We start from the raw sequence: 21,752 nt of genomic DNA, 5'->3' as shown, positions 1-21,752 counted from the left end.
GAAATTTCACACAGCGCTATGCAACAGAACTTTCAGTAAGAATGTAAATCTATATCTACATTGTCTTATTTGGTAACCACTAGTCCCATGGGGCTACTGAGCACTTGAAAAGTGGCTAGTGTGACTGTGGAATTGAATTTCTAATTGTATCTTATTTTAATTAATTTAAATAGCCACATGTGGCTCATGAATACCATATTGAACAGTGCAGGTTTCAATATATATTTATATTCAGTTGTTATATAAGGCAATAAAAATGTTCTTTAAAAATTACAAATGTCACCATGTCAAGAAGTTGACCAGTACAAATAGTCCAATCACAGAAGGCTCATTTTTGTTTTGGAATATGTGGTTAAATTTCCCATCTTTTACACTCCTTTAACATTTTTCAATTAGAAAAATGTGATATCTTACAAGGTACTAAATTTTTAGTCTCAAGCTTCATAGTTAATGCTTTTTTCTTAAGATCTTATAAAACTGCTTTAATGCCCAGTGGGATAACATCTAGTACACTGTCATGGGACCTAACCTTATTAAATTACCATGTGTGAAATGCCCATAGCTCAAGTAGTAGCAGGTGCAAAACAGAGTAGCGGGTGGAAGAGTGACAATAATTTTTAACATTTAAACCAGCTGGCAAAAATGACAGGTGCTTAATTCCTCAGTCTTCAAAAATAACTTTCAAAAAGCCTTCACTGCATAAGCAAATATTTTCAAGTTTTTTTAAAACTGTTTTGAAGTTACTTCCTGTCCCCCCAAAAAGTTAATTATTTTTGCCTCAAAGTATATTTGAAATGTAGCCCGTGGTAACTTATTCTTCTCTATGAAATAAATGATCATTAAATTGGGGAAATAAAATTTTCTTTTTAGACTGCATGGTAAAATTTCTCAAGAAATATTACATTAAAAAGAACTCTTAACATGTCTTTCTCTAACTGTATTTACATGTCTTTTTCCATAGTGTTCAATATAACTTGGAACTTAATAGAATGAAGAAAAAATATCTTCCTTGAAATTCTAAGCCTAAAGAAAACCATGAATCTATAGATTTATTCAGCAAACCAAGTCTATATCCCAAAAGAAAAGAGGAGATTAAACAGCAAGTATTTGGAGTCCAGACTAGAGTTACACTCCCTTGAATTATCAATATAACTGAAGCAAAGGAAGAGCAAAAATGATAGAATAATTCAGGCAATGATCTCAATTTTACAGTTCAATGAGTGAGCCCGGGCTAAGGAAAGCCACTGCAAAAGGAAGCTGATTCCAAACAGCTGCTGAGAATCTTTCCAGAAACTTCATGTCAAGATAAATTTTCTTAGTTAATCACTAATAATTGGTAAGAAGAAGTACTAGCTATACTTTGCCTTGGCCTTCACCTGCAAGTTCCTACAATGTGATTGGCCAGAGCTACTATGTTATCATCATGGTCACGTAAAACAGAAGCAGAACCAATCTTGGCCAGGACAAATTTGGCCCATGCCCTGGACTCCACACTTGAGAGGGCCCCATTCATCTTCCTCCAGCCACATACCCCCAGAGCCAAGGAGACTACCCAGAAATACAGTATGACACTTCTGGAAGTCATGTTCTTACTCCTAGACCACACTCTGGATACCCAGGACCCCAGACTTCCCTTCCCAAATGCCCCAAAATCTCTTCCAGGACCTGGGTGGGATTCTCCCTACGTCTCTCCTCCTAAGGGAAGACTGTCACAGGTGTGCACAAACTAAAGACCAAAGGGTGGCCAAAGCCTTCTGGTTTTGTCTTGTTTTGTCTAAAGTAAGGATAGAGTTACCCACAAGGCCCCTGCAGTGAAGGATGGAGCTGTGTGTGGAAACTAAGGAGACAACAGGCCACCACAACACCAAGGAGTCCAAGAATTCTAACCTGGTCTTCCAAGTTATTCTGAAACTATATTTGTCAGGGAAATACCAGAGTATATATACGTAAGAGTTTGTTAATTTGATTGATAGCTTTTAAATATTTAAATTTATGGTAAGTGCACCTCTATCTAAACTCTTGCCCTAGGCCAGCAAATATCCAGGGAATGTGCTGAGAAGGGCAAAAGCTCAGACTTTTCAGGGGTGGATCTTCAATTTGCCCAGAAATACTCCAAGAAAAACCAGAAATGCTCCTAGTCTGCTTGAACTTTTAAAAATAATAGCAGTTAAATTTCTTTGTCAGTAATCACGTAGGTGGCAGAAAATAACTAGAGAAGCAACTAGGTTAAGCTCTTCTTTCTATCCTTGAAAAGACAAATAAAATTGTGCTTTCCTATTGTCTTCCTCTAATGTGTGAAAAAGAAAATCAACTCATCTCATGATATTCACTGTATAGGATGAGAATAAGTATAATGCTATTAGAATATCAGTAGAGAATCAAGAATGCCTGGTGGTACAACAGAAGATATAAATTTTAAAGTGATAAGTAAAATATATATTGGGGGAAAATGTTTTTATACTTTAAAATTATATATATTAAAAACTCAACCCATAATATGTATAAAAGTGTACTTAGTGGTAATCATTTGACAAATGTACACTGAGTCTTGCTTAATTTTCCACTGTCATTAGTTAGAGTTAGGAAAATCTGGGCCTGCCTTAAAGGGCAGGTGCTTTAGAGTCAGGCTTAGGTTTGAACCCTATGCTACTACTTCTACTGATTATATCATACATAAAATACTAAGGAAGCCCTATTGTGAGAATTAAATGAGACAACAGAGATAAAGTGCCTATGCAAGGACTATTTATTGTATGAGCTAAATAAATGAAATGGTGGCTATTATAATCATTACTTCGTAAACGTATTGTGTAAGTTTCTATTCAGAAAAATTATTTTATATCATCTAAGAATTTGCTAAGGTATCACCTCTTCTAGTGACCTTCCCTCACTTCATCCACCCACAAACACCCACCATCGTGTTCCTATAGTACTTGCATCTATTATCATATTTAGAATATAGCTTAATTATTTGGTTGCATCACAACATATCTGTATCCCCAGAACCTAGAACAGTGCCTGACACGTGGGTGGCACTAAATAAATATTTTTAAAAGCATGAATGAATAGATGAATGAAACTGTTCCTATGTCTTCTATCCCTTTAATTTTAAAGGTGAAAAACAATGTCCTATTGACATTTCTATCATGCATGATTAGGTGAGTAATAAACCCAATAGGTACTCAATAAAAATTTAGTGAATGTATTAGTGAATTAATGAATGCAAGATTGTGTTAAGTACAAATTTCCACAATTGCCGGTAAGATGGCACCAAAGTATGTATCCACCTTCTAGAACCAGATGATAAATGGGTACAAACTCTTCAATTGGCCATTGGTAGTGTTTGTCTGGAACACTATTTTAACCAGGATTATATAGCTGTGCCCAAGTTCAATAGGGAAGAGCATTGTGACTGAGCAGCATTCAAAGAATTGTTGTGAAGTCTGCCATAAAATAGTAGTGGGAAGTCTGGCATGCATGCCATAAGTGTGCTACTCCTGAGAGTCTAGGAAGTTTTCTTTATCAAATCAGTCTATTTCAATAATGACAAATCTTATGAAGAAATTATTGAATTGATAACATTTTTGAAGTATGCATTTGGGCCCTACTCTATCTAGACACATCAGTGAACAAAACATAAAAAACAGCAGTCCTCATGGGTTTACATTCTCTTGGTGAGAAAACAGATAATTAGCCAAATATATGTAAACAATATTGCAAGTTACAAGATAATAATGTTAATAGAGAAATATAAAGTAAGGGAGAGGGAATGGGGAATGCAAAGGAAAATGGAGGCCTAGGGACAAAAAGACCAGGAAGACCAGAGAAAGTTGAGAAAAAACAGAGACTAGGTTAACCCAGTTATTACATGTTTTTAATTCTAAAAATTATTTCTACCCTATACATAAGTAATTCAAATCATTGCTTTATTTCCCTTTACCAATATATGATTCATAATTTATCTGTCATATTCCTTAAGTTTTAGCCCCTGAGTATCACGTGGCAAATAAAATCTACCAATATTTAATCCAGTAAAATTAGTGCATCTCTGCAGTTGATTTTTGTTTCAATATTCCACATTCCAGTTCTATTAGTTTAGCAAATAAGACACAATAAAGCTTTATGCTACAAGATATACACACACACTCAAAAGGCTGAGAAAGACACCAAGGTGTTATTGATGGTTATGTACAGACAGGTATAATTATGAGATTTTTGTTTGTTTGAATGCTTTCTTTACTTTGTAGGCATTCTTGACTTTTTATAATAGGGATAGATGGCTTTTGTGATTAGCAATTTAAAACAAATCAAAATTTCTTTTAATTTTTAAATCACATAATGGTAGTAGAACTAATGTTAAAGGGAAGACTCAGTTACAAAATCATTTTTAAAAGACAAATACTTTACTTGCAAAAAAAAAAAAGAGATTACAAAGGAGTTTAGGTTTCAAAAGGAATAGGTATCCAAATAAAAACTAAACAGATATTTAATGAAAACTTCCACACAATTAACAAATTACTCAATTTTCACTTAACTGTTTATGGTGGGGGGGAAAAAACCAAAAATTTCGCCCCTGATTTCAAAAGAAAAGGATAAGTCTATTTTTGTTAGGCAGTATTTTGCAAGAAGAATCAAGGTTTCATTTATTTTGGGAACTATTGCTAAACAACTGGTTCCTGGTTTGTTGGTTTCTTTGCTTAGCTTTTGCTTCCATAATGTGATGTGTGAATTATCCAAAATGAAGGTAGAACAAAGTGTCAGACTGCTTCCAAGTAAAACCATTTGGTTTGCCTTTTGCATTGGTGGTCAGGAAGCTCAGAATAAATCTAATAAATTTTACAATTCTCCCCATATAAATATTTTTTCTTTTCTTTACATCTTTTTTTTTATCTCGTTTTACCTTTATTTTTCACTGCCCTATTGAAACTGCTTTTATTGTAAGTCATATCAAATCTGTTTGGAAAGATTAGTGGTATAAACTATAATAACCATATTGACAGACCTCATGGTTTCATCTTTCCACATATAAACTTTATTTACTACCCATGAAAATCAACTTCCTAGATCAAATAAAAAAAGATGATAAAATGGTTCATAAGGTTTCTGGACATCAAGCATTTTCTACCAAATATATTTCCATGAGTAATGTATAACTAAATTAGAGATAGATTTAATATCCCTTGAAATTCACATAAGATTTTAACACATATTATTTGCTGAGTTTGCTAAACATAGATAAAAAGAGAATTAGCTAACATTTTCTAAACAACCAAAATTCTAATTTTTTTTCTGTTACAACTGAATAAAAAAGACCAAAAGTAGGTAACATTATAACACTATAATAGAAAATATGAAGACCCCCAAGGGAATAATAGTGATAAAATGGACTCTCTTATTGTAGGTTTCCTTACGTTAGAGACCAAACTGACATTTGAAAGTTCCTTCATAATAACCTATATGCAACCAGAATTGCATGTAAATCCCCTGCCATTCTTTTCTTGATTGTGGCACCATCACTTCCTCAATGTGCAATTTTTCTCTTGAATTATGCTGAGCTTGACTACAAACAAAAAATCTGTACCTAATACAAACCTGTTTCCAGAATCTTGGATACGTTTAGAGAGCAGTCTTGTCATCTGATGAATTTCTGTACTTATTAAAGAGGTTGTGGAGAACAAAAAGCAATTACACACATTGAAGACATTTTTCCAAAATGGCAACCTCTTGATTCTTAAAGGCAGAGAAATTATTCATATCACATAGATTTTCTCGTAGAAAAACAATCTCAGATTAGTGATTGCCGTGGCGGGGGCTGGGGGTGGATGATGAGTAAAATGGGTAAAGGGGGTCAAGAGGTACAAACTTGCAGCTATAAAGTAAATAAGTTAGAGGGATGTAGTGTACAAAAACAATAAGTACTAATGATGTAATACACAACATGATTACTATAGTTAACACTGCTATATGATACATAGGAAAGTTGTTAAGAGAGTAGATCCTAAGAGTTCTCATCACAGGGAGAACTGTTATGTTTTGTCTTTTTCTTTTTTTTGCACCTATATGAGATGGTGAATGTTAACTAAACCTATCATGGTAATCATTTCACAATATATGTAAATCAAACCATCATACTCTATACCTTAAACTTATACAGTGATGCATGTCAATTATTTCTTTAAAAAAAAGAAAACAAGTCCCTCTCAGAACAAGGAAAAGAAGTCCTGGACAATGGATTTTTTTTTTCCCCCAATTCAATGACATTATAAAACTGTAACTATTTTTTTTTTCTCTTTGCCATGATCTGTTGGACATATCTGCAAACTACCTCTAGTATCTATGCAGGAAGGACTCTATGACATGAGCTTCTAAGCATGAATATTTAAGGTTCAACTTTTATACAACTTATTCTTTTGAACACTTTTCAGCACTATTCAGTGACATGCTTAAACAACTGATCATATGCTGAACTTTTTTTTTGGCCTCCAAATGGCTGCTTCCACCTGTCTTTTCATGTCATTTCCTATCAATTAACAGTTCAACTTTGGCCAACAACACTATCTGGGTTTGTGCAGTGAATTCCCTGCTTCTCTGTCTTTCTGGAATTATTTGAATATTTATTGTATTATGTACATATGCTATAAAAATGAGTTCGAAACTGAAAACAAAGCATTTATGATATTGATAAGAAGTGTAGTTTCCATAAATTTAAAACACATCCACAAAGATGGAAATGATTACGTACACAGAACAGCAAATCAGCTTCAATTCCACACTTCTGTGTTGGTTGACTAGATATTCAATGATGAAATAAAAGAACAAAATTAAAGAACATGTGTGAAATACTGGAAATGTATATCTTAAAGCTGTGTCTAAAAGGCAAGGAGGATTCCCCTTATTATATAAGTCTGTGGGCCCAAACTTGCAATACAGCTTTTGTACACACTTCATAGTAACTTTTCTCTCTCTTGATTTACCTATTTTGCTTTTATTTTTCCTGTACTTAGTTTTCTTTCCTTTTTTGCAACCTACTGAGTTTACTCTATTTGCTTTTACAAGCTTCCTCATCCTTTTTGGAATGAGGAAGAATATACAATTATAAATTAAATATTTTTTTAATAAATGGCTTGCTTACTGTTTTATAAAATACTGAGGAAAGATATTGGCATTTGTTTTGCTCTTTGGTCAGGCTGCTGTGATAAAGGTTATGGCCTGAAAAGCCACAAAGATGTAGAAAAGAGATTATAAGCAAGTCACTAAATCTTGCTAAATTTCTGTTTTCTTTTCTATAAAAACAGGGATAAAACCACTTTCTCAGGAATGATGGAGACTGGACAGCCTTCTAAATGAAGTGATCTTGCCTGCATTTGACACACATAGCAGTTACTTTCTAAGTGTAAGCTACTATTCTGATGACCATGTGTGAGGCTTACTGTGTGTGACATTTATATATATATTTGTGGTGAAGTCGCTCTAAAAGGCCCCTTCTGAATTTAACACAAAAGATATTAGGGAGTGAACTATTGTGGCTTTTACCCTAAATTACGCCCCTTTAGGGAGTCACCTGGTTGTATGTCATCCTAAAGATGTATGTTACTGTATTGACAGGGATAAAATAATTTTGGAAAGAAGACTGTAAGAACTGGCCTCTTAACAAATAGAAAGCCATTAAAATGGCCAGTCTAAAGGCAAGAGGAATTCAAGTTGGACCCTAGTGGCTCCCTGTGGTATAACAACAGAGCAGAGGTGAGCTAACCGAGACAGCAGCAGGCATCTCTGAGAATGTCATTGCAATGACTCAAGCCTTTGAAGTAGAGGAGAGTGGAAGTGCGATGAACATGTTTCAAAAAGTGTCATAAAAGCTCTCCTTCAAGGAAAAAGTCCTAATTTACTTAATTACTGACACTTATTATCTCACCTTGCAACCTCTAATTATGTAAAGCAAATGCATCAATAATAGTGCAAATTTTGCAACAGGATGACCATTAAATAATTAATAAGTGGAGATGGTCTCCATCCAGAAGACTCCTCTAATCCAATGCATATTCCATCCGACAGGGGACAAAGTCAACAAATGAAAGGATCATTTTCCCCAGCTTCCAATCTTGTTCATCTAACTATACCACTCGTGTTTTATGTAATGAGATGGGTGGGAAAAACTATATTTAGTAGAACGTTTCTTGGGAAGAGGGTTGTATATGTTTTAAAAAATGCTTTAATATGCTGACTGAAAGTAACAGGAATATTTTTATTGCATAAGAGTACTGGACAATTCATTGTAAATGATGGAGGATTTGATCCAGAAGGGAAGATATTCAACCGAGAGACTCTACAGGAGAGTGGTGAGGCTGAATAAAGCTGTTTCCTGCCTGTACCTCATCAGAGCCAGCCCACTCAAAAACATAGTTATTTTCTATACTATAATTTTTTGTTATCCTGCCTCTTTCACACAAAAAGGTGACAATGGCTGTGCAGCCTTTGTACTGCAGCATGCCATCTCTCTCAAAATTAATTACCAAAGCAAATACCAGAGGAACTTTTCTAAATGATTTTCTCACCTCCCCAAACATCATTTTCCTCTTCATTGAGTTGACCAACCAGTTAAATTCTAAAACCTACTATTTGTGCTTCACTTATGCAATGACCACCCCCCATCACCTTTTTGTCAATTTGTACCTTGTCAGCTAGCTCACTTTTATTAAACTTATGCATGGGGTGTGGAGGATCATTCCTTGTTATATTAAAAATTAATTGTAGGATGATTTGGATGTGGCTTGTACAAAACTATAAAAGCCAATCAAATTTTCATTCCCAGGGGAAATATATAGATATAGATATAGATATAGATATAGATGTGTATATAACATTCCTGCAGGAATCACATCAGGTCACATTTTTTTTCCTAACGTCTTTTTAATGTTTGACCTCAAACAAAATATTAAGGATGAGCTGCATTAAGTAGTGTATCTCATATTTTGTTTGTGTAACCTGAGTTACTCCAGGCTTCCCACCAGATTGTTGGAATAGATGGGCAGACAATAACGGCAAAACACCACATTTCACGAATGTGTCCTCCCCCACCACCACCACCTTGTTAAGGCAAGATCTCCAGGCCCACTGCATTGCTGAGCACCCAATACAAACCACCATGCAATTTAGTTTGGTGGCACCAGTCAAGTACTACCAGATCTGCTATGCTTTTGCCATTTTTCACAAGTACTGTTGTGTACCAGTATGTCTGTTGTACCACTGTGCCCCTGGTGCATTTGGCCATGTCTGCTGGGCACCGCTATCTCCTCCCCCTACTGAGTCATTGGAGTCTCAAGTTGTCAAAGCAGCACAGTTTTCTGTTCAAAAGTAGGTGATAGTGACATTCTCCCCCAATGTTAAATTCTATTAAAGGGTCCCTACACACTGCTGCTGATATAATCAATATTTTACAGTTTAAGTGAAATTGGCTTTCGTTAAGGTATGATTTTATGCTCTCCCCAGATAGGGCATGCATGGGATACTGCAAAAGAGTGTACAACATATGCCCAAATGAAGAATTGAGCAGAGGTTGTTAGCCCGGCACTGTGGGCCAAGGCATTGGTGAGGGGCCACATCTCCTTGAAGGATGACAAGACATTTTCTTCCCACAAAGACTATATCATCTGCTGAGCTACCAAGCCTTGTGCTCCTGGGGCAGCTTCTGTCCAAAGAAGGTGCCGTTTCCTAGTTTGTACAACAGTGCTACAAGGAAGAGCAGCAGCTTAGTAGGGCACACACATTGATTTAGTGGGGTCAGGGTGAGTACTCAAACCAAATGGCAAGCATTCTGCAGTATTCAAAACCACCCTGCCCCCCACTCCCTTTTCCCAGAACCAAGAACCAAAGCTTTCTTACTTAGTCAAATGCATTGTGCACAATTCCATTTTTTCTCAATGACTTATCTTAGAAGGCTCCTGGGTCTTCCTACAAAGGAACTTCTAGCAAGCCTTCTCACCTAATTTACCAGATATGATTATACATAAATACGTCTTAGATGAAAGCTAAAATCCTACTATCATTAAAGAGTCCTACAAGTACAGTGTCTGAATGCTTAATGTAATTCTTCATGAAATAATATTTTATATTTTGAATAATATCTTGCTCCATAAATTAAAGTAAGAATAAATAATAAATATTGCCAGATATTAACTGTTCTTCCAGGGTCCACATTCACCATGGGTAGCATTGTCCTACCCTTAGTATGTGCCAGGACTCAGTGCAGGGGTAGCAGCAAGCATGGAGATACAGCCTTTAAACAACATTTGCTGACTTGAGAAGCACTTTACTTCAGTCAGGGAGCACTAAACTCAACATCAGAAGGCTTGAGTTCTAATTCTAGCATGCCACTGGTTCTGGTCATGGCTCATTTTCTAAGCCACCAAATGATGTAAAACCAATTCTGCTAATTTCATTTGATGGTTCCAAATATCAAATGAGAATATTTGAGAAACTATAAAAGCATTGAATAAATGTAAATCATTGTTATCATCTGCTATCTGCAAGAACCGAGAAACCATTTTATAATGAACAACTCTACATATAAGGATGCTTACTGAAATGGGGTATTGTTTAAATATATATATATATCCAAAAATGTATACATATTGTAAGAAAGGAAAACTGTATTAAAATTATAATACGCAATATATACTGGTAACAAAAGATGAATACAAGTCACATTTGACTTCTGCAATTGCAAGATGCTCAAAATGGTTACCATCAGCGTCCAGACACTTCTGATTACAGCGAAACACTGCTTGAGCAACACTGACGAAAGTGTTCACTTGTATACATTTTTTTGGCACCCCCAGTGTATGAGTCTGTGTGTGTGTGTGTGTGTGTGTGTGTGTGTGAGTATACCCATTATTGTAGCACATTTTCAAGGAGTGCTTTCACTACAATTAGATTTCAAAGTATATTTATTCCTTTCATTTAAAAAGTATTGCGTGACTTGCTAATGTCAGCAATGTGCATGTACATGAACAATTCATCTCCCAATCTCATGATACATATGAAAAGAACACTGAAGGAGGAGTGTGGAGCCCTGGACCCATTTCTAACCAGCTGTATGAATTTGAGCAGGATCTGTCTCTTTAAATCTTCCCTTCTGAATCCTATGATTGTGAGAATTTAATTAAGCAGAATCAATCAAACCCTGGAATACATTCTTGTCAACAGATAGAGCAATACACTGCCTTAAGAAAACCTAGGTTCTTTTCTAGGACCTGCTGTAGGTATCCTTCCCCATTTCTCCTATAGGTAGGTGGTTAGTAAAACTAAAAAGAGAGATTATTTTGTAAGAGAGATACTGTAGTAGTTGGAAGAGGGTTGAGCAGAGACAGGGCTGCTCTGAGAAACAAAAAATTAGCTGACTAAAGTCAAATGTGCATTAGAGGTGGCAATTAAAGTGGAGTTGATTACTTTAAAAAAGGAAACAGAGAGGGCTACAAAAGAACCAAAGTCAGGGTAAGTGACAAAGAACTCCTCATTTACTTCTAACGATATTTTAAACATCTTTAGCTTATCTATTCACTTATGTATGAAAGTTAATTCTTTTTTCTCTTGTATGTAAATCTTTTTTGTATTTTTTATATATTAGCTATGAACTTACAAAGAGTCAAGGCAAAAATGGAAACAATAGACTACATCGCTATCAGCATCTACTAAAAGAAAGCATTAACAACTATGCATAGACGCGTAGAGTTTCTGGAATGCATTTCCAAGGAAAATTATGTCAAGAGTATAATGGGAAAAAAGGCTAGATATTGATGGGCTAATAAGACAAGTATTTGGAAAGTATTAAGAGAATACTAGTCAATTGTTTGCGTTACACAAAGCATGAAAATAGGAAAGACTTCTTGAAGTGTTCCTTTTCAATTTCACACTATTCTTCCCCCACAATGCATTATTTCATTTATAAATTATGCATCCATTGATTCCTGTGATATTTTTGTTTGCTATTTTGTGTTTCTTAGGAGATCTAGCAAGGCTTCTGTAAACTTTTTATTTTTGTGTTTTCACATGAAGTTGCACATAAATCCACAGAGAAGTGCCATGAATCCTTCATTCTTTCTCCCTACGTACTAACATCTTGCATAACTATTGAATAATACAAAACCAGGAAGTGGACATTAGAACAATCCACAGAGTTTATTCAAATGTCACCAGTTATACATATACTGATTTGTGTGTGTGCGTATGTGTGTGTGTGTGATTGTATGTAATTTTACCACATATGTAGCTTCATGCAATTACCACATCAATCAAAATACAAACTATCTCATAACCGCAAGTCTCCCTCTTGCTACCTTGTATAACATACTCACCTTTCCCCACAAGCCCTCTCACCCTTAATCTGTCCTCCATCTCTATAATTGTGTTATTTCAAGAATGCCATAAAAATGGAATCTTATAGGATTGGCTTTTTTCACTCAGAATAATTCCCTTGAATGCCATCCAAGTTGTTGTGTGTATCAAATTGAGTTCTTAAAATCAAAATGAAGTCATCATTCTTCAGAAGTCTCATTTGAAAGTCAATTCATGTAATTATAAATGTTTATCCCCATTTGTCAGAAAAAAATTGATTTACCTTTAAGTGAAGCAACTATTTATCAGAAGAGATCCTACTATTTCTGTCCTATCTTAAGCCACACTGTTATTATTAATTATACTCTGAGATAATTATGCTCAGAACATCTGACTAGCTACAAAAAAATCTCATTCTTACATCAACCTTCTAGATTAATTGGTTCAATATGCCTTACATTACAGTTCATTAGAGCATTCAACTGAACTTTCCATTACCAATAAAAAGTCTACGCTTCATAAAGAAAATATAGATTATTTCATAAACATTTCATCTCCAGTTAATGTAGTAATGATTGGCAGCAATATTCTTAAAACAGACAGTTTGTGTAGAATAAACAATTATCAGTTCCTTAAAAGAAAATGCATTGAACAGTTTAAAAAAGAGAGAGGCAGAATGAGAGAGAAAGTACATCCTCAATCTCTTAAAGATCCTTTCATCTTCTTACTCTAACCAAAATGGCCTTCCCCTGAGAACACCTTTTCCCTGCAAGTGATACCTATTTACTCTTCACACCTCATATACTACAAGACCTGGAGATGAGTTGAGTCTTTTCCAGAATATTCTTCTCCCTCCACCCTTGAACACTCCAGCTTTGACGTTCTTGCCATCAAGCCATGTCAACGGTTGCCTTGCTGTAGTCATTTAGAGATCCCTAGGTCACTCACCCTCACAAGTATTAAAGATTCAAATATCCATGCAAATGCTCCTTCCCACATTCCAAAAGCACCACAGCCCTTTCCACTCCAGTGATCTTGTGCTCTAATCCTACCTCAGCCACCTAATCACATGGTGATGCCCCTAGATATTGCCACTACCAATAACTGCACACCCCTCAAAATCTCAAATTCAAACATCATAGCGTTTCCTAACTTTTTCCCTCGCTCTCTTTAGTAGCTTAGTTCAACGACTCTGTAAACCACTGACCTTATTTACATTTGATTCTCCACTGTCTCTCACCTCTCAAGCGTTCACTTCACACTTTATCTAGTTTTACTTTCGGGTCCCATAATTACAATCACATCTCTGCATACCTCTTCAATTTATCATTTTTGTCATTTGTAGTACTAACAAAGCCAAACCTCAACCTTATTGAAATCCATCTTTCAGCCTACTTTGTGACACCTGCACAGTTGACAGTGGCAGGAAAAACAAACTTGGTCACCGGTTTCAATTTAAATTTATGACCTTACATACCCTTAATCCAGCAATATTATCACATTTCTGTCAGACATTTACTTTCTTATGCTCCTGGATGATTATTTCACACTTTTTCCTCTTTTCTCAGATCTCCAACACCTCCTCCTCGTCTTACTCTCAGAGGATGCCCGTGCTTTCAACTTCACAGCGAGAATAGAAGAAACCAGAAGAGACCTTCCATAAGCTCTCCCCACCTCTCTGCCAGCCTACATGCATCTGTGCCCGTATACTCTGCCTTCCCTCCAGTTACTATGGAAAAGCTGGCTGTGGACATCTTGTTCACGTGTGCATGGACTCCATTCCCTCTTGCTCAAGGAAATAGCTTCTACAATCCCTCCAACCCTGGCATTATTAATTTTCTCTGTCTACTTGATAATTTCCATCAATACACACACGTATAATATCTCCTGTGTTTTAAAACCCCTTCTGGACCCCACTGCCCCCCTGCAGCTCTTCCGCAATTCTCTGCTCTCCCTTAAAAAGAAACTCTTTGGAAGCTTTGCCTTCACTCATTGTCTTCAATTTCTCCCTTTTAATTTTTCTTCTTGAACCCCCTGGGTTTTCATTCCCACCAGTTCACCTAATCAAAGCAACAATTTACCTCCATTTCACAATTGAATTGTCAGTCCTCAACTTAATTGACCTATCACTTACATTTGACAAAATTAATTACTCCCTCCTCTTTGAAACACTTTCTTCAGGACTGTATACTCTCCTGGTTTTCCTCCTATCTCCTGAAATTTCTTTGGTTTTTCCTAACTCCAGTCATCTGTTTTCCTCCTCATCACTTCCTAGGGGATCCCATCCACTCTCATAACTTTAAATGCCATCTATATGCTGATAACTCCCACATTAATTATCTGGCCTAGTTTTCTCCCCTAAACTCCAGGCTCATAAATCTCAGTCTCTGGTCAGCCTCTTCATTGGATGTCTCATAGTTATCTCAAACATAACATATCCAAAAATGAAATTCTGATTTTCCCCTCCAAAGCCTCTTCCTTACACAGTATTCCCCTTTTAGTGAAAAACCTGGAAATCATCCTTGATTTGTCATTTTCTCTCACTTCCCACATCCAATCTATTAACACATCCTGTCAACTTAATCTTCAGAATAGACTCAAATTCTGACCACTCCCCACTCCACCTTTACTGCTAGCACTTTTGTTCTTAAGCTACTGTAACTCACCTGGATTATAGCAATAGCCTCTGAATTCATCCACAAACATCCATCCTTGTCCATCTTACACTCTGTCCTCCACAACATAGCCAAAATTATCCCTTTTAAACATAAGTGAAATTATCTCACTCCCTGCTTTAAATTCTCTAATCCATTTCCAACTCACCTGGAGTAAGACAGTGATCTCACCATGTCCTATTAGGCCTGACATTATCTGGCTCCCACTATATCTCTCACTTCATCCCTTAGTCATTTTCTCTCTATCACATTTTGTTCTTGTCACTCCAGTCCCCTTGCTGCTTCTTGAACATGGTTATTTATTTCCCCACCTGGATAGCTCTTCCACTGGTTACACTCTCGGCTCTCTACCTCATTTCCCCTGACTCTCTGCTCACACGAGTCCTATCACCAACCCTGACCACCTGTCCTTATTCTGCTCCATTTCTCCCTTTAGATCTCATCCTCTTTAGGTATATCATCATTTGTTTATTTATTGTCTTACCACATCTCCCACCAGCACAATTTAAGCTCCGTAAGGGCTGGGACTGTGTTCAGCACCTTGAACAGCGCTGAGCACAGGTACAATCCGACTTCAAAGACAGAAACAATGACAGTAGACAGGTAACATCATGCCAATAAAGACAGTGAATGGGACAAGTCTATGCACTGCAGTTCACCGACTCTCATCTCTGCTTTAACTGTTATGAAAGAAATGACCAATTATGGTGTTTTTTTCTCTATAGGCTCAGAGACTTCTGTGAATGCAAGTTTCTCTCACTCTTCCTCTCTCTCTCTCTCTCTCTCTCTCTCTCTCTCTCTCTCTCTCTCTCTCTCTCTCAAGTTATAACTTGGAGCCCCTCACTGATCTGAATGCAGTTTGTTATTTTCTGCAAATTAAAATGTAAAACTTTACATGGTCCTATTGAATTCCTACTGATAGCTCAGGTTAAGCAATGGAAAAAATCTCAGTTTATTGGTATTTTTATTACAATCACTGGCACAAATAAGATGATTTCACATAGTACTGCTCTATAAAGCCCTAATCGCATCATCAATGAGTGGAAATGAACTTGTATTCATTTGACCAACTGATTAGAGGAGATTGAACACACATTGTTAAGGATGATATATATCTGTGGCAAAGAAAGGGAAACATTCTAAATAATATACCAGTTTCCACTTAGCTCTGATATAATGACAGTAGTTAATGTCCAGTATAAATAGAAACTTGTAACCTGTTCCTGGACAATTTTATTTCTGTTTTATTTTGTTTTCATTACATACTTAACAAGCAACAATAAAAAAAATATTCTGAGACAATCCAATGGTTAATATTCTTTCAAAACTAATTACAAAGAAAGTTGTTGGTTTTTTTCCAAATCAGTTTAGCGGTAACAATAACAGCTAACATATCTTAGCTTCGTATTACATGTCAGACACCTAACTAAATGCATCACTTCATCTAATCCTTACAGTATCACCACAAGAGAACAGCGAGCATTACTCCTATTTACAGAAGAGGGAATTAAGTTTCAGAAAGAAAAACCTGCCCATGATAATAGAGTTTGTAAATTGTAAAATCAGGATTGAACTCAAATCTTTCTACGAGCCCAAGTTCTTAACCACTATGTTATATTACACATCAAAAATTAGGACTGAAAGCAATTACGTGCAAGTCACTGGATTATTCCGGGATGTGGCACTTGCTCCAGACAGGCTTCACTTTTTTATGTTCTCACAGACTTCTTGAAATGAGAACTTGCCTGGCTGAGAAAGGGTCCTGGATACTCTGCTGCACACTGCACAATTTCTGTTGCTGATATCATGTGGAATTTTGTTGTTATTTGGTTTTCTTTCTGTTTTGTTTTGTGTTTTGTGTTCTTTTCTTTTTTTAATTTTTATTGAAAAGTATGTGTTTCAGCCCACTTGCATAACAAGCTATTTGCTATATTGCAAGAAATGGAAAACAAAAGGTTGGAGAACTAATCAATGCAAGTATTTTGAAGGACAAAGGCTACATTAACTGCAGCTAGTGTTTAGATTTATGCTACTCTATTGCCATCTTCTGGTTTCATTATAAAATGCATTTCATAAATGTCAATCTGGTTGTGAAGCTAGGTGATGAGTATTTTCATAGCATTATGTATCATGGAATGTAAACTCTGACGGTTGCAACAGTGTAACTTTAGACTAAGCCCAAATGGAGAAACAAAAGACCCAGAAAGCCAACACAATATAAGCATACCTCAATTATTGTGCTTTGTTTTACTTCACAGATACTATGTTTTTTACAAATTGAAGTTTATGGCAACCTTGCATCAAGCAAGTGTATTGGTGCCATTTTTCCACAGCATTTGCTCACTCTGTGTCTCTGTGTCACATTTCGGCAATTCTCACAATATTTCAATTTTTAAAAAATTATTATTATATTTGTTATGGTGATCTGCTATCAGTGATCTTTGATGTTACTATCGTACTTGTTTTTGAGAGCCATGAACATGCCCACATAAGGTTGCAAACTTAATTAATGTTGTGTGTGTTCTGTCAGCTCCACCAACCAGCAGTTCTACCATCTCTAGCCCTCTCTTCAGGCCTGTCTCTTCCCAGAGACACAACAACACTGAAATTAAGCCAGCTAATAACCCTGCAGTGGCCTCCAAGTGTTCCAGTAAAAGGAAGTCAATCAATACGGCAAACTTGATTGTGTCTTAGTTTAAGAAACTGCCACAGGCACCCCAACATTCAGCAACCACCACCCTGATCAATCAACAGCCATCGACACTGAGGCAAGACCCCCCAATAGCAAAAAGATCATAACTTGCTGAAGGCTCAGATGATGGTGAGCATTCTTCAGCAATAAAGCATTTTTTTAAGTTAAGGCATATACATTGTTTTTTAAAAGACATATTGCTATTGACTACACACACATTCAATAGACTACAGTATAGTATAAACATAACTTGTATATGCACCAAAGAAACCCAAACATTTGTGTGACTTGCTTTATGCAATATTCACTTTACTGAGGAAGTCTGGAACTGAACCGCAATATCTCTGAGTTATGCCTGTATCTGAAGGAGAAGAACAGAGGTCTGGTACTATCTAACTATAAGACTTAGTATAAAGCTACAGTAGTCATGACAGTGTGGTACTGGCAAAAGAATAGATAAAGAGAGCAATGGAACAGATAGAGCGGTCAGAAATAGGTTCATAACTATAGTCAAATGATCTTTGACAAAAGAGCAAATGAAACTCAATGGAGAAAAGATAATCTTTTGACAAATGGTAGTGGAACAACTGAACATCCACATAAAAAGAAATGAATCTAGACACAGACTTTACATCCTTCACAAAAATTAACACAAAATGGATCACAGACATAAATTTGAAATGTAAAAGTACAAAACTCCTAGATGATAACAACACATGAGAAAATCTAGGTAACCTTGGGTATGGCGATGGCTTTTCAGATACAACAGTAAAGGCATGATGCATGAAAGAAATCATCCATAAGCTGGACTTCATTAAATTTAAAAACTTCTACTCTGCAAAAGTGACTGTCAACAGAAAGATAAGACAAGCCACAAACCAGAGGAAAATATTTCCAAAAGATATATCTGATGAAGGACTGTTATCCAAAATATACAAAGAACTCTTCAAAAAACCATAAGAAAACAAACCGATTTAAAAAAGAGTCAAAGACCTGGACACCTAACCACGGAAGATGTGAAGATGGCAAATAAGCATTTGAAAAGATGATCAACATTATATGAGGCATGATATACGGTGAATGTTCAAATTTTTAAAAAATGATTACAGTAAAAGACATATTGCCTTTAATCCCCCTCAAATTACACCCCCTCACTTTGAACACACTTTCCCCATCATTCTTGCCACTTCCGGAAGCAGTTCTGGAAGTCCTCTTTCATGAGTGTCATTAGTTGCTCTGTCCTGGTTTCCTCAATGTCCTGAATTATTTTGACTTTGGGGAAGAGCCAGATCTGGTGAATAAGATGGATGAGGACACACTGTAATGTTTTTATTTGACAGAAACTGCCATATACCAGAAGCGATGTGTGACATGGAGCATTGTCATGATGGAGGATGAAGTAAAGACACTCATGAAAGAGAACTTCCAGAACCGCTTCAGAAAGTGGCAAGAATGAGGGAATAAGTGTGTTTGAAGGAAGGGGGTGTATTTTGAGGGGGGTTAATGGCAATGTGTCTTTAATGTAATAATTTTTTTATTTAATCATTCACCATATCTTTTTATCATACTTCACATGTCAATAGGAAATTGCAAGTTAAAACAACAATGATATACCGCCACACACCTGTTAGAATGACCCAGATCCAAAATACTGACACCAAATGCTGCTGAAGATATGGAACAACAGAAACTCTCATTCTTTACTGGTGGGGATGCAAAATAATATAGGCACTTTAGAAGACAGTGTGATGGTTTCTTACAAAATTAAATGTGACCTTACCAACAGTGCAGCAATTACAATTTTTGGTATTTACACAAAGGTGTTGAAAACTCATATCCACATGAAAACCAGCACATAAATATTTACAGCAGTTTTATTGATAATCCAAAACTTGGAAGCAACCAACATGCCATTCAATAGGTGAATGGATAAATAAACTGTGGTACCTCCAGACAATGAAATAGTATTCAACACTAAAAAGAAATTAGCTATCAAGCCATGAAAAGACATGAAGGAACTTTAAAGGCAAACAGCTAAGTGAAAGAAGCCAATCACAAAAGACTACTGACTGTATGATTCCAACTATATAACATTCTGGAAAAAGCAAAACCATGAAGACAATAAAAATACCAGTGGCTGCCAAGAGTTGGGTGGTTAGGGTGGTGGGGTGGAGAAATGAATAGGCAGAGCACAGAGGTTTAGGACAGTAAAAATAGTCTGTATGACATAATAATGATGGATACATGTCATTTCTCATTTGTCCAAAACCATAGAATGTACAACACCAAGAATGAATCCTGATACACACTATGGACTTTGGCTGACAATGATGTGTCAGTGTAGGTTCATCAATAACAAATGTACCACTCTGGTGTGGGATGCTGATAGTCGGGGAGGCTGTGCATGTGTGGAAACAGGACATTTGTGGGCCCTCTCTGTACTTTCTGTTCAATTTTTCTATGAACCTAAAACTGCTCTAAAAAAATAAAGTTCATTTAAAAACAAAAACAAAACCCACAACTTCACATAAGCCTTTTTCCAACAGCACAGCTGCCAACTCATTTTTGCAAACAAGAAATATTGCCTTTGCAATTCAGAGTGAGTCTCTCACCTTTAGGAAATGTATTTTTCTAGGGACTTTCTGAAATCTGCTATCACTGGGCACTCTGTATCTTCCATGTTTCTTTTCACTTCTTCCCATAAGCATCTGCCTGATTTAAACCCTACTCATACCATTTCCCATTCTAGTTTTGTAAACAAAGGAGAAAGATTTTAGGCCCAACAGTGAGTGCCTTACTTTCAGGGAGTGTATTTTTGTGGCTTTGGCTCCAACACATGCTGTATTTGGTGGTTGTAAGTAAGGGCTATATCTTTTGCATTTAAGGTTAAGCCTCCCATTTAGAATATATTTCTGCAAGTCGCTTCTTAGATCATCACTACTGAGCCCTCTCACCATTCTACGTAATTTTTTTCACTTCTTCCTTTGAAGTTTCTATCAGATTACAGATGCTTTCTGGAGAGTTTGTATTTGTCAAAGTCATAATATATCCCCATCTCCTAATTTAACAGAAAATGAGTTTGTGAGTAGTTGTTCTCCCCATTGCTTTTGTATGATTTTCATGAACAGAAAAAGAAGCTGACTGACGTAGTCAGGTACATAGCAAATGTCTCCCTATGGAGGCCAAGGATGTTTGTTATACTCTAACTCATATTTCTACGTGCTTTCTAATGGAAAGAGCAAAGAATGCTGTGTACTGGCCAGATTCTCCCCTTCACGACAGCGGCATTCATCCCAACTTCTGAGAATGTTGGGAGCTGACAGCTTTCAGCCAGACCTCCAGTGGCATCCCACATCCAATATTACGTCACTGATGCTGCTATATAAACACCTGGCACCCCCATCTCAATTCAGAGCAACTCTGAGGGGTTGTCCCCACTCCAGATCTCCATGTGGGATTGGCTAAGGCCTTTGTTGCTACTGCATTACAGTTTAACTCCTACCTCCGTCCAATCCTATTTTCTTCACTCCTCACAGGTATTGATCCTAAAAACATTCCCAAAAAAAATTTACTACAAGCAAATCTCCACGTCAAAGTCTTTTCTAAGGTGTTCAACCTAAGAGCATTGGTGAGACTGAAGAAGAAATTCTCAATGAGATTTCGTAGCTGGATAACAGCCATCTAAACGACAGTGAGGACACCATCACTGAAGGTAGGAGGAACAGAAATATCCGTTGGCATGACTACTGGTGCAGTTGTTTAAAATGTCTTGGGTGGTGAACTGGGATGGAATGCTGATTAACAGGCGTGTACTGGAAGGAACAAAATCTGAGGCATTTGAGAAATTCAGGACAAGTGGTAAAATAATAAGTCTATAGACTTAGATGGCTTTGGCGGATGTATTGCTTTGCTAGGGCTACTTTAACAACGTACCACAAACAATAGCAATTTACCATCTCAGTTCTGGAGGCTAGAAGTCCAAGATCAAAGTTTCAGCAGGATTGATTCCTGTTCAGATCTGTGAAAGAGAACTTGTCCCATGCCTAGCTTCT

General features: G+C 36.5%; 1 long non-coding RNA gene across 1 annotated transcript in view; it reads right to left on the bottom strand.

The window, feature by feature from the left end:
* Positions 1 to 21,752, bottom strand: part of LOC141567179 (uncharacterized) — a 140,838-nt gene that overhangs the window by 104,173 nt on the left and 14,913 nt on the right. The gene's annotated exons all lie outside the window — the stretch shown is intronic.

This window comes from Rhinolophus sinicus, linkage group LG01, assembly GCF_036562045.2.
Source record: "Rhinolophus sinicus isolate RSC01 linkage group LG01, ASM3656204v1, whole genome shotgun sequence".
Lineage (NCBI taxonomy): Eukaryota > Metazoa > Chordata > Mammalia > Chiroptera > Rhinolophidae > Rhinolophus > Rhinolophus sinicus.
Note: the sequence above shows the minus strand (reverse complement) of the source record. Positions and strands in the feature narration are given on the sequence as shown.